Source organism: Colias philodice, chromosome 24 (assembly GCF_061535455.1).
Source record: "Colias philodice isolate Cphi_HAF_F1 chromosome 24, ilColPhil1 Martin Lab GWU primary, whole genome shotgun sequence".
In the NCBI taxonomy this organism is placed as follows: Eukaryota; Metazoa; Arthropoda; class Insecta; order Lepidoptera; family Pieridae; genus Colias; species Colias philodice.
In genome coordinates this window covers 21,569-35,121 of record NC_143109.1, presented here as the reverse complement: position 1 = coordinate 35,121, position 13,553 = coordinate 21,569, and the positions used below count along the sequence as shown (strand labels likewise).

Here is a 13,553-nt window from a genome sequence, read left to right as displayed (position 1 = left end):
ACACGAGGAAGTACAATGGTGAATGTTTCTTGGATTTAATTCAGAAACAGCAAGTTCGCTTGACAATTCCTGAACCGCTTCTCGTAGCGCTGTGTCACCGCCTTTGCTCGAAATCTTCATATTTCGCGACAGTCAAAAGCAAACAGCGAAGCATTTTCATTGTTGCACGTTTATTTATTCCAGATCATTTTCAGCGGAGGATTTATGCATTGTTCAGAACGAACTCGCCAGGACTGCGCTCGAGTTATATTAAACTTTTCAATGAAAAACGATTGCCGATATAATAGCTTTTAAGAAGGAACGAGTAGGTACATTGAAATATTTATTCTTGCAACAATTATTGATGCAGTAGGTAATATTATGTTTCAATGTTTGTAAAGATTGGAAGAGCTGGCGAGACAAATAGGTAACAATATGTTCATAAAGGGCGGTCTTATTTATGACACGTCACGTTGGGAAAAATTATCACAAAAGGCATAATTTAAGTAAAGTTCACAATTATTAGGTATATTTTTTTATTAATAACGAGATCCTCAGATGAGAAATAAAAAAACCGCGAATGCACAAAGAAGCTAAAAGATCGTTTAGACGAGAAAGATAAGTGTTACTAAGTTAACGTTGTAAGTTATTTCAATATGAACGGAGAGCCCTCGGCCCTCGCGTCGGTCCCGGCAGTTTGTAATGCACGATCACAAAGGCATTCCTTGCCTTGTAGGTACACGTACACTACTGCACTAGAAACCTAATCCGCCTAACTATAAAACGTCATTAGTCATAAAAGTTTTTGTCTACTTTGTATAGTGAATCAATGATTTCTTGTTGAATAGTTTTGCTCGTTACTAATTATAGGTGCGTAATATAATTATAATAATACTAGATTTCCGCCCGCAGCTTCGCCCGCGTTTTCAAAGAAAAACCCGCATAGTTCCCGTTCCCGTGGGATTTCCGGGAAAAAACCTATCCTATGTGTTAATCCAAGTTACCCTCTATATGTGTGCTAAATTTAATTGTAATCGGTTCAGTAGTATTTGCGTGAAAGAGTAACAAATACACACACACACACACATATCCTCACCAACTTTCGCATTTATAATATTACTAGATTTCCACCCGCGGCTTCGCCCGCGTTTTCAAAGGAAAACCCGCATAGTTCCCGTTCCCGTGGGATTTCCGGGATAAAACCTACCCTATGTGTTAATCCAAGTTACCTTCTATATGTGTGCTAAATTTCATTGTAATCGGTTCAGTAGTATTTGCGTGAAAGAGTAACAAACACACACACACACACATCCTCACAAACTTTCGCATTTATAATATTAGGTAGTAGGATTAAAACTGCTTTTTACATTATCTCTCTGATTAAATTTTTTAATTTATCTATCAAATTAAATACTTAATTAAATAAATAATAATATTACCTTCACAATCGCCTAACAACGGTTTAGAGCAATCTTCCGTATCCTCTATTCCTCTCCCATCTCACGGAACCGTTGTATTAAGTTCTCTTCTGAATTATTTCTGAGAAACACGAAATATAAGGTTATTTATTATGCATACCATGTTTAAATATAAATTTATAGTTGAATCGTTTCTATCGCCTTAAATACGTATTTTATCCATAATTTATCTATAATATTATTTTTTATTGACTTATCGAAATTTTCCCCACAAAGAGAAATTTTCCTGACGTATAGAAATTCTCCTGTCTTATCGAAATTTTCCCGACTTATGGATTTTTTCTGACTTATAGAAATTTTTGCGGCAAAGAAAATTTTCCTCACGAATAAAAATTTTCCTGTCTTATAGAATTTTTCCTGACGTATAGAAATTTTCCTGTCTTATCGAAATTTTCCTGGCGTATAGAACTTTTCCTGACGTATAGAAATTTTCCTGGCTTATTAACATTTTCTTGACTTATACAAATTTTCCTTATCTATATAATTTTTCCTGACTTACACAAATTTTCCTGGCTTATAGAAATTTTCCTCACGTATAGAAATTTTCCGTTTTTATAAATTTTCCTTGTTTATAGAAATTTTCCAGACGTTTAGAAATTTTCCTGGCTTATAAACATTTTCCTGAGTTATGGAAATTTTCCAGCTTTTAAAAATTTTTCCGACTTATGGCAATTTTTCTTGACTTATAGACATTTTTCCTGACTTATCGTAATTTTCCCGACTTATGGATTTTTCCTGACGTATAGAAATTTTCCTTACGTATAGAAATTTTCCGGACTTATGGATATTTTCCTGTCTCAAATACAAATTTTCCTGGCGTATAGAAATTTTCATGGCTTATTAACATTTTCCTGACTTATACAAATTTTCGTTATCTATATAAATTTTCCTGACGTATAGGAATTTTCCTGACGTATAGAAATTTTCCGGACTTATGGAAATTTTCCTGTCTCAAATACAAGAAAATTTTTCCTGGCTTATAAACACTTTCCTGACTTATACAAATTTTTGTTATCTATATAAATTTTCCTGACGTATAGAAATTTTCCTGACGTTTAGAAATTTTCCTTGCTTATAGAAATTTTCCTGGCGTATAGAAATTTTCCTTATGGAAATTTTCCAGCTTATAGAAATTTTCCCGACTTATGGAAATTTTCCTGACTTATAGAAATTTTTCCTGACTTATCGTAATTTTTCTGTCAATCGAAATTTCCTTAACTATTGTAATAATAGTATATGTAATCATTTTTCTAATCTTCCTTAAATTGGAAATTTTTACGACTGATTAAAGTAAACCACCCACCTATTCCCACCCACATCCCGTACGCTATGCTCTCTATCCACAGGCCGCGCGTGCGCAGAATGGCTCAGTATCTGCATAGCTAGCGAACGTATAAACTCGCCCGGTCGTTGGGCGCTTTCACCAGGGCCCTGGAATTATGGAATTATTATTAATTTCATGAATAATATCATCATCATCATTTTTATTTAAAACAATATTCATATATTTTTCTTTGCCCGCGAACGAATAAACACACTTTCGCATTTATAATATTACTAGAGGTCCGCCCCGGCTTGGCCCGTGGTACATATTTCGCAATAAAAGGTAGCCTATGTCCTTTCTCGGGTATCAAAATATCTCCATACCAAATTTCATGTCAATCACGCCTAAACTACTGAACCAACAGACAGAGTTACTTTCGCATTTATAATATTAGTACGGATTTAATGAGGATTATCTTATAGGTACAAATCTTTTCAAAATCTAAACCTATTTCTTTTCTTTTCTTTAAATTGAGAGATTTTCGGCGCCATCTTGGATTTTAGTTTTGACCTCATATTGGTTAATAGCTACCCCAAAAACAATGAAAATGACACCCATGACGAAAATATGTAAAATTTTCGTCGGCGCCGTCTTGGATTATAATTTTGACCTCATATTCGTTAATAGCTACCCCAAAAACCATGAAAATGACACCCATAACGAAAAGATGTAAAATTTTCGTCGGCGCCATCTTGGATTTAAGTTTTGACCTCATATTGTTTAATAGCTACCGCATAAACCATAAAAATGACACCCATAGCGGACGCATCACGCAACCGCAAGTTCGCCGCCCCATATAATAATATGAGGTTGCAATGGTTGCATCCTCTTTTTTCGAGTCATCTTGTAAGTTCTGATGCAGATAATATAATTATATATTAAAATATATAATATTTATTATCTATAATATAAAAATGAATCCCAAAATTTGTTGGTAAGCGCATAACTTGAGAACGGCTGAACCGATTTCGTTAATTCTTTTTTTATTATATTCCTTGAAGTACGAGGATGGTTCTTACGTAGAGAAAACGTACATTATATGTACCACGGGCGAAGCCGGGGCGGACTGCTAGTATTTAATAAATTTTAGTTACGGCCTTAGTTTACGGCCAATACGGCAAAGGCTGCACAGTCACAGAACTTAATTTGTTTTTACTATTCTGTGGGCAATTGGGGCTTGGGCACAGTCTTATAAATAAATTGAAACATAACTTTGAGATGGACGCTATTTTATTTATTCTAAAATAAAATACTAATAGACGTGTCCATCCAATGCTCTTGGATGCTCGGTCTGAACTCTAAAATTTAGACCGAACATCCAAAAACAAGTAACAACTTAACCGAACAACCAAACAACCAAACAACCAAACAACCAAACAACCAAACAACCGAACAACCGAACAACCTAAAAACCAACCCATGAAGGGTGATTATAGCCTCTCGCGGGGTCTTCCACGCAGGCCTTCACAGGCCTCGGGGTAACTGTTCGGGGCGACGGCCCCTTTCAGTGGTGGCAACGCCGCCTGCAACTACAGGCGGGGCACTGGGTGGGACCTAATGGTCCGAGGTGTCGTGTCCGGGAGGTGTCCTGCTGCAGTGCGATCGAGCCCGCGTGTTATCGCGGGCGATCTGCTAGCTGCTGCAGGGAGGAATGTCCGTGGGTGAAGCCACCCGCCACTTAGCGAGGTCGAGCCCGCCGGCAAGGTGCCGGGGGGCGCCCATCAGCCAGCGGCGAGGAAGCGGTCGTGTCCTAGGAGACTAGGTCACGTGGTAGGCCTCTTATGTCCGGCGGTCTCCGATGGTATGGCGCGATGCCCTGCAAATGCTGGGATCGCGCTCCGTCGGCGCGCGCGAACATAGAGGAACTCAGGCGACGAACGAAGTCGTCCAGGCTCTCCATGCGCAGGTCCCTGGAGATGACCTGATTCCGTACGAAGCGTGGTGCTCCGGAGATGGTGCGGAGCGCTAGCGACTGCTGCGCTCGCAGCGACTTGCGGTCCGTCTCATTGGTCAGCGCGAACCACGCAGGGGCCGCATAGGTGAGTCGCGTGCGAACGTAGGCTTTGTAAATGCACAGCTTCGTACGGAGAGGCAGGTGAGACGCCAGCATGGGGCGGAGTATGTTCCGCACGGCGCGCGTCTGGGCAACCACGTTCTTCACATGGGGCCGCATCGAGAGTGTCTTGTCAATGGTCACACCAAGGTACTTGGCCGTCGGTGACCATTCGACATTCTCGCCCATGAGAGACACCGGGGGCGGCAGGAGGCGCGCCCGTCCGATGGAAATCGCCTGAGTTTTCCCCACGTTGACCTTGAGTCTCCAGTCCTCCAGCCATGAGGGAAGTGCATCCAGTGCTCGCTGCATCTTTACCGATGCATGCTTGGCGTTCAGCGAGGTGGTAATAAACGCAGCGTCGTCGGCATACAACGCTAGGATGGCTCCGCCAGCGACTGGGATGTCGTCCGTGTATCTGCTATAGCAGACGGGCGACAGGCAGCTTCCCTGGGGCACACCGGCTCGGATGGGGCGCTCTGTGGACAGAGCATTTTCAACCGCCACTTGAAAACGTCTGTCTTGCAGGAAGGTGGCCACAGTCTTAACTACTCGACGCGGAGTAGTAGACGTGGACAGCTTGTAGATGAGTCCGGTGTGCCATACGCGGTCGAACGCTTTCTCCATATCGAGGAGTACTGCAACCGATTGTTCTCGCTTGTTGTAGGCGGCAGCGAGGTGGTGCAGTACTCTCGCCACTTGTAGAGTGGTGGAGTGTTCGGCGCGGAAACCGAACTGTTCGTCGCGTGGCTGAAGGTGGGGCGTCATGTGCAGCAGCAGTAGCTTCTCGAAGACTACACTGACCCTACAATATATGGACTCGAGAAAAAATAATTATAGTGCGATACAGAAATAATAAAAATAAATTACCGCCATCTATTATCACCTTACTCAAGTAATATTAATTATATCGAACGATCTGTCGTGAACACTCCATTAAGCCATTTTTAGGACAGTACTATAGAAATGATGATTAAAATAAATTCTACATTAAATTATTTTTTGTATTATTATGATTACCGATAGATATAATGAAAATGTTTATATTTGGAAACAAGGCCATCTATGCGACGGATGAAAAACTTTAATAAACGCAGCAGCACTCTGTGATTAAAGCCCACCCAAAAGGTCCGAGGTTCGAGCCCGGGTGGGCATGCTAATTATTATTTTTTAGTTTATCTGCGAATTATCGACATCAGATGATATTATAATATTATATACCCTATTTAGATGTATTGAGTGGATTCGTAGTGTTTTTTTTATCTTTTAGATACACTTAAGACATATAATATTTAAAAATTAATTATTATTATTCTTTATGACTGCTTGCAAATGACTGCTTGCGGAGGATAGTAGTTATAAAAGGTAGTTAAAACTTATTTTTTTTTTACATTTCTATATTATAATTACATTTAACTACATAATATAACAAATTTAAAACAGCATTATTTTATTTTATTATATGTCCGTATTTATGCAAAATGGAACCACTCGACAAATTTCGTTTTTTGCTTTTATTGAAGAATACTCATTCAAAAGTGGTCTAAATTCTTATACAAACAAGAACCACATGATTTTTACGTTGGAAACAAGGTATACTAAAAGCAGAAAGGAACCACCAGCAACAACGAATAATACCATATTAAGCAAAACCGAACCACAGCACCACGGGACTGCTTTGTTCAAACAAATAAACGATATTACTATCATGTCATTTTATACAAAACAGATCCACACCTACTTGGTACCATTATACATTACACATATTTCTATTAATAACAATTATTTTTAATACACAAAATGGAACCAGGTTTCTGTGGTATGGTTATGCGTAAAATAAATACATAATTTAATTGTAATTTTTTATTGCAAAATAAAACCACAAGCATTCGGTTCTATTATGCATAAATAAATATTGTAAAACATTCTGAAACCCATCATCGCTATATGGAACCAAATGCCTTGACTTGTTACAATGCTTCTCATCTTTAAACAACGTATTTCATTACTTAAATAGCTCAAAGTGCAAAACTCCAATTTTTTAAGTAAAACGTCGAACATCTGTCAATATAGGTGACATTCAGCGAAGTAGTTCGAATACGTGACGGTGTTTTTTTCCTCCGCGAAGTAAGTTCTATTGTTTTTGTTAATTACCTTTAAAATTAAATGTGAAAATGTTTAGTAATAAATAAATAAGCAAGCAATGGGTAAGAAAAGCATTGGAGACGAACACCGAAGATAATAATGAAGATACAACGGGTAAGTAGTTTTATTTAATGCATTTAAGTACTTATTGAATCTGAGATGCAGGTACGCTTTATCCACTTTTGATTCATTCCCGATTGTGGTGTGATTTTAAGAAGATAGTTCATTAAGTAAGTACAAGAGGAATCCTCTGTGGATTTACGTATTTTAACGACAATGTCGTTGTTCACGAAGGCGCGGCGAGTCGAATTAAGAGATCATTTTGTTACGATTCATCTGTCATTGTGAGATGAAACTACTAAAGTCTAAACCCTGTTTTAAAAATAACTGTCGATGATCTAGGTACCTACCTACTATTTTGGTAAAATACGTTTAGATGTATTTCTGATGCCGCTGTAACAACAAATACTAAAAAACAGAATAAAAAAAGACTTGTGGCACTCGGGGACTGCCGCGGTAAAGCTATTTCATAGAATGCCTTCAAGCCACACCTCCGAGCCCGTCGGAGTGAGGTTTTTTCGTTACGGAATTTCTCGATTCAGTCCCCGCGCTCAAGGCCCGCGATAGAAGCTATGCAATAGCTTAATAAATATTTAAGAAGCTCCCATACAACGTGATTTTTTTGCCGTTTTTATAGATAATGGTACGGAACTCTTCGTTGCGCGAGTCCGACTCACACTTAGCCAGTTTTTTCTACATGGCGCATGTACATACAACATACTTAGTCGTCTAGTAGGGACACGGCTTTATAAGAACTAATAATATTTTGCTGTCGCCATATACCTACGTATAAAAGCCACGCGGCTTTATTGTTTTGATTTAAAGCTTTTTTTCTTTTTATTACAGAAGATAACGAAGAACCTTATACGTCGCTGCCTCTGGAGAAGCTCACTTCACCTTCTAGCGATATTCAGTCCATATTACATCTCATTCCACAAGATGCACAGTTTTTATAACGGTCTCATTAGTGATGATGCAAAAGAAGACCACATAGATGGACTAGACACGGTGGATTTCGAAATCCAATTTGATGATAACGTCGAATAAACGTCCTATATAAGTATTATTTTATATATTTTATTAATTAAAGCTTTAATTACGATATTATAAATACATAGTTTCATTTATATCATTAAATCCCTGGGATGTGGTTCCTTTTTGTATAAGAGAAAACCTATCAATTGATAAATGTTAAAAGGAACCACATGCACATTTTCTTAATTATCTAGAAAGTTTAAGAATATTCAGAGCAAATTTATATACACATACTTAAATAAGTAATTTATCAATGAATTTAAATAAAATAAATTTTAATTTTACTTCATCTGACAGAGCTGCAAATGTTTTTGTAAATCCTTTAATATCTCAGAAGTGCGTTTTTGCTGGGTGGTTCCTTTTTGCTTAAATACGGACATATTTGTGTACGTTAAGTTTTTGTTGTTTTTACCCAAAATACTTCAAAGATTGTGTTAGACAGGGTGTCTAAAATAAAAATAAAAGTAAATAACAAAATAACTACATAATAATTATTGTACAACCGAGTTTTACAGTGCGGATTAGCGTTAAAATCTTATCTCGTATATTTTATTAACCGTTTCATCAATTTCATTAAATTTGGTATGTATAGATGCGCATCGATAAGAACTTTTATTTGAAACTAATATTGTGAAAATTTATCAACCCGCTGAGGAGTAGTAGGGGAAAATCACTTCCAAAAGCGCTAAATCTCTCCCTCGAATAATTAAACAGCCAGTAAATAAATATTATTGATTTTGGTGTCTACGGATGCGCAATAACGAGATCTATCGTTTGATAACAATTTCAAGAGGATTTGCTTATCAGTTTAGGAGAAAACGAGGAAAATCACGTTGGGAGCCACCTCTCATATCTATTGAACTGGGCTATGCACCCCATTCAATTTGGTGTCCAGGGATGCGGCCCAAAAAGTCTTTTCATTTGATACCAAATTTGTAAAAATCCGCCCACCGGTTTAGGAGAAATCGGCGAAAAACGAAACGCAGCGCCCACCCACCCTCCCAGTCCACATCTCTTAGGCACATCAACTCGGTTTGCACAATTTTATACCTATTTTTTTTTAATTTTTTTTTTAATAAAAAAATGATAACTGATAAATAATATTTGAAAATTTTTGAATTTGGACTTCTACAAAGGGCTACAGAAATATTTTAAGTTACTGTTTTTTTTTTTTTTTTTTTTTTTTTAAGTTGTTATAGAGAAACCTACCCAGGCCAGAAACCTAACTTTGACATTAACCTAACCTAAACTAAACTAACTTTGACATTAACCTAACCTACACTAACCTAACTTTGACATTGACCTTACCTAAACTAACCTAACTTTGACATTAACCTAACCTACACTAACCTAACTTTGACATTAACCTTACCTAAACTAACCTAACTTTGACATTAACCTAACTTAAACTAACCTAACTTTGACATTAATCTAACCTAAGCTAACCTAACTATTACAGAAACCTAACCTAACCTAACCTAACTTTTATAGAAACCTAACCCAAACTAACCTAACTTTAACATTAACCTAACCAAAACAAACCTAACAATATTAGAAACATCACCTACACTAACCTAGCTTTTTCAGCAACCTAACCTAACTTTTGTAGAAACCTAACCAAACCTAACCTAACTATTATAGAAACCTCACCTACACTAATCTAACTTTTTCAGCAACCTCACGTACACTAAACTAACTTTTGTAGAAACCTAACCAAAACTAACCTAACTATTATAGAAACCTCACCTAAACTAACCTAACTCTTACAGAAACCTCACCTCTTTTTTTTTTTTTTTTTAAGTTAGGTTAGGTTAGGTTAGGTTAGGTTAGGTTAGGTTAGGTTAGGTTAGGTTAGGTTAGGTTAGGTTAGGTTAGGTTAGGTTAGGTTAGGTTAGGTTAGGTTAGGTTAGGTTAGGTTAGGTTAGGTTAGGTTAGGTTAGGTTAGGTTAGGTTAGGTTAGGTTAGGTTAGGTTAGGTTAGGTTAGGTTAGGTTAGGTTAGGTTAGGTTAGGTTAGGTTAGGTTAGGTTAGGTTAGGTTAGGTTAGGTTAGGTTTTTTTTTTTTTTTTTTTTTTTTTTTTTTTGTAATTAAAAGCACCCGCCATCACAGGGTGTTGTGTGCTTTCCTCTGGAATATTGTCCAGAGATGTTTCTTTTGCTTTTAATCAAATAATTACCACACTATTATTTATTAATACATTAGGCCTAAATGAATACAATTTAAAATAGAAAATACAATTTAACAATTTACAATAACATTTCCAATTCAATAATAAAATACCAAAATTAAATATTACATTTAAAAACTTACATTAATTAAAAACATTGCACTGAGAATAATAAAAAATAAAATAAAATAATTAATACAGTTAAAAGTAAATACTTAATACAATTTAAAATTTACAATGAAATTTCCAAGATAATAATAATATACTAAAATTAAATATTGCATTTAAAATTTACATATTATATTAAAAAACATTACAATAAAAAGAAATAAAACAATGCGGCACAACACTTATAAAACTTAACCCTAACATCACAACTTATCACAGTGTCTTTTGTTAACCACCCTCACAATTCTTTCGCAATACTCCAAGAATTCAGTTCTCGTATCATCCCCCAGGGCCGCGGGCAGATTCTCACCCGTCATCGCGATGCCCAATTTTTGCTCAATAACATATCTATCTCTTGCAAAAATCGGACACTCGAGCAACAGGTGAGAAACCGTCTCGTCGACTCCGGGCTGACACAGGCACGATGGATTCTCCTTCAGCTTGAATCTGTTCAAGTAGAAGGCGAACCCACCGTGTCCAGTCAGTGCTTGTGTGGTGTGGTGTGTGATGTCTATTTTCCGTACTATTTTGTATGCAGCAGCAGCGCTTGGGAAAAAGAGTTTCGTGCCTCCAGCCGTCTCCCCCACATCATATCTCCTGTCCCATTCCCCGATCGTATCCTGTCTCAGGATACGCTTGACGAATGAAACAGGACACAGATCGTAGTCGGGTTTCTTCTTCGACCCCAGAGCGGCCTCCTTGGCTAACTGGTCCACTCTTTCGTTCCCCCTTAGCCCTGCGTGCGCCTTGATCCAAAACAGAGCGACCTCCCGCCTCTGCGAAGCAGCTTTTCGGAGGGCCGCCCTTGTTTGCACAGCAAGGGGGTGGGGGGAACCGAGTGTGACTGCCTGGAGGGCCGATCTGGAGTCGCTGAAGATGCCGACCTTCGACACTCCGCTCTTGCAGGCTCTAATTACTGCTCTTTGGAGCGCTAGGAGTTCGGCCTGGTAGACGGTGCAATACGGCGGCAAAGCAAGCTTGACGGCCTTCGTCTCGGCCTCCCCCTCCCATACGGAAAGGGCGGCTCCGACTCGACCCTCAATCTTGCTGCCGTCCGTGTAGATCCTATGTACGTGGCTATTAGCCACGTCGGAATACGAGTCCTCGTCCACCAGCCCGAACCCCAGCCCTTCCTGCTCTGCCGGATGTGGGTCCTCAATCGCCGGAGCCATTCTTTCCACCTCCCTGTCCCCCAACGCTGGGTGCGACACCCCCTTCTTGATCCCATATAATCTCGAGACTTCGAGAATTCTGAGATCAAGGGGGAGTATCCCAGCCAACAGCATAGCTGAGTTCAGGGAGACGGTCCGATATGCTCTGCAGATTTTTTGGGCGAAACCCCGTTGCACGGTGTTCAGCCTTTTTTGGACCCCCATCTTTTCCACTGTGGGTGCCCACGCTGCCGATGCATACATAATAGTCGGTTCGATAACAGCTACATAAATAGTCTTAATAATATCTGGGCTAAGTCCCCAACCAACTCTGGCTGCCTTAGCCAAGAGTTTATACCGGGCTATTGCCTTTTGGCATACAGCCCCGACGTGGGCGTTAAAGGTGAGGCCGCTGTCTATTGTTAGGCCCAATATTTTTATATGGTCAAAATATTTTATTTCCACATTCCCCATAGCGAGCCGTGGCACGTCATATTTTAATCTCCTCGTGGAAAGGAGGGCACAAGTTTTATGCGGTGCAAATTTTAGTTTGTTTTCCTTTCCCCATTCATCTATTGCATTTAAGACACGGTTAGCTTCCATTTCAATTTCAAGGGCCGTGTCACCCTCAAAGACCAACACAATGTCGTCGGCGAACGCCTGACAGAATACTTTCATCTCCTCTAGCATCCATAGCAGAGGGTCCAGCAAGAGGTTCCACAGGATTGGTCCACCTATGGATCCCTGCACGCACCCCTTGCTGGTCCCCCTACTCACTTCCACGCCCGCATATCTAACTTTCACTCCCCTTTCACTCAGGTAGCTGCTGATCACCCGCCTCACGTTCCCCGGGCACCCAACTTCAGCCAACCGCACCTTTATGGCTGGCCACCAGGCGCTGTCGAAGGCTCCCTCTATGTCCAGCGATACCACAACAGGTTAGGTTAGGTTAGGTTAGGTTAGGTTAGGTTAGGTTAGGTTAGGTTAGGTTAGGTTAGGTTAGGTTAGGTTAGGTTAGGTTAGGTTAGGTTAGGTTAGGTTAGGTTAGGTTAGGTTAGGTTAGGTTAGGTTAGGTTAGGTTAGGTTAGGTTAGGTTAGGTTAGGTTAGGTTAGGTTAGGTTAGGTTAGGTTAGGTTAGGTTAGGTTAGGTTAGGTTAGGTTAGGTTAGGTTAGGTTAGGTTAGGTTAGGTTAGGTTAGGTTAGGTTAGGTTAGGTTAGGTTAGGTTAGGTTAGGTTAGGTTAGGTTAGGTTAGGTTAGGTTAGGTTAGGTTAGGTTAGGTTAGGTTAGGTTAGGTTAGGTTAGGTTAGGTTAGGTTAGGTTAGGTTAGGTTAGGTTAGGTTAGGTTAGGTTAGGTTAGGTTAGGTTAGGTTAGGTTAGGTTAGGTTAGGTTAGGTTAGGTTAGGTTAGGTTAGGTTAGGTTAGGTTAGGTTAGGTTTTTTTTTTTTTTTTTTTTTTTTTTTTTGTAAAAGCACCCGCCATCACAGGGTGTTGTGTGCTTTCCTCTGGAATATTGTCCAGAGATGTTTGTTTTGCTTTTAATCAATTAATTACCACACTATTATTTATTAATACATTAGGCCTAAATGAATGCAATTTAAAATAAAAATACAATTTAACAATTTACAATAACATTTCCAAATTAATAATAAAATTCTAAAATTAAATATTACATTTAAAAACTTACATTAATTAAAAACATTGCAATAAGAATAATAAAAAATAAAATAAAATAAATTAATACAATTAAAAGTACATTTAAAACTTACATTAATTAAGACATTACAATAAAATACAATTGAAACAGTACGGCACAACAATAAAACTTAACCCTAACATCACAGCTTATCACAGTTTCGTTTGTTAACCACCCCAACAATGTATTTACAATACTCCAAGAATTCAGTTCTCGTCTCATCCCCCAGGGCCGCGGGCAGATTCTCACCCGTCATCGCGATGCCCAATTTTTGCTCAATAACATATCTATCTCTTGCAA

General features: G+C 38.7%; 1 long non-coding RNA gene across 1 annotated transcript; it reads left to right on the top strand.

Moving 5' to 3' along the window:
• The first annotated feature begins 6,294 nt into the window (after positions 1-6,294).
• On the top strand, positions 6,295-8,446 carry LOC149477577 (uncharacterized). Its single transcript, XR_016317563.1, has 2 exons — positions 6,295-7,093; positions 7,886-8,446. It is a non-coding gene; the product is annotated as an uncharacterized LOC149477577 (long non-coding RNA).
• The last annotated feature ends 5,107 nt before the right edge of the window (positions 8,447-13,553 follow it).